Below are 1,164 nucleotides of genomic sequence, written 5' to 3'. Positions count from 1 at the left end.
TGAAATTATAATTTCATTAGTGGTTTACTTCTTTTTTGAAATAGAAAAAAAAAGAGAATTATATCAGCCAACATTTGTCTATGTCGAACATACCTTTTTACTTATTAATGGACATAAATATTATCCTTATTATATTATTATTGTTATTAAAATGTGTAAATTGGTAGTAAAATGACAGAACAAGTATTTTACATAAATAAAAGTAGAACAGAAAGAAAAACCAAAACAGAAACTTTAACAGTTCACAGCAGACGACATCTTTTATTGGACATTTAACACGGTTTCTATCACACTTTATTTGTTATCATTTGCATCATTTGGAATGTTAGAAATTTCAAACCTCTTCATCTTTTTTTTTTTTTAGCCGCTGCACAACAGCTCATAGAATGGCTTGGAGTTGTTTTTTAATACAAACTTTTCGCTCATACCTCCGTCATCTCTTGACCGATTTGAGATTTAGTTACAGTTTTGGACTCGTTAGGTCAAACCCTTTCGATTGATGTATTTGACCACGCCCAAGGTTTTATACATTAATTTACTTTAATTCTGCCGAAAAGAATATTTAGTGTCGCGGATATGGAGGATTCCCTCTTGTTTTCTACGAGTGTTTATAGAAAGTCTGCTTAGGAGTGTGTTAATTAATTCAAATTCGTAAGCGTTCACTACATAATGTCACCCTAATTCGAAACTATGCCACGTTTACTGATTTTATCCGAATTTAATTAAAACGTTTTTGTTTTTTTTCTGTTTTATCGAAGCAGAAACTTATGCCTGTTTGTTTGTTTCGGAATTTCGTATAAAGTTACATAAAAACTATCTGCGCATAACCTTCACTAACTTTGAACTGTTAGACTAAAATAAAGGTAATTAGTCAACAACGACCACCGTCAAGTCTTTCTTAATTTTTTTTTTTTTTTTTTGTGGTCGAATAGTTGGATTTGACTGTCACTCTTATAGTTCAACCCCAACCCTTTGGGTCCATGATTTACGTTATATGTTGACTTAAAACGCAATAGCCCATTACCACAAACTAACAACCAATCAGTCACAAACCACAATTTTCTCAGACCCTAACTACTGTATTAATAATCATTTCAACGCTCTCATCTTTTTTTTTCATTTTTATTTACTGTCAGTTTGTTTGTTTGTTTGTTTTTGAATTTC

Source organism: Limulus polyphemus, unplaced genomic scaffold (assembly GCF_000517525.1).
Source record: "Limulus polyphemus unplaced genomic scaffold, Limulus_polyphemus-2.1.2 Scaffold25, whole genome shotgun sequence".
Classification (NCBI taxonomy): Eukaryota; Metazoa; Arthropoda; class Merostomata; order Xiphosura; family Limulidae; genus Limulus; species Limulus polyphemus.
This window is presented reverse-complemented; position numbering follows the sequence as displayed.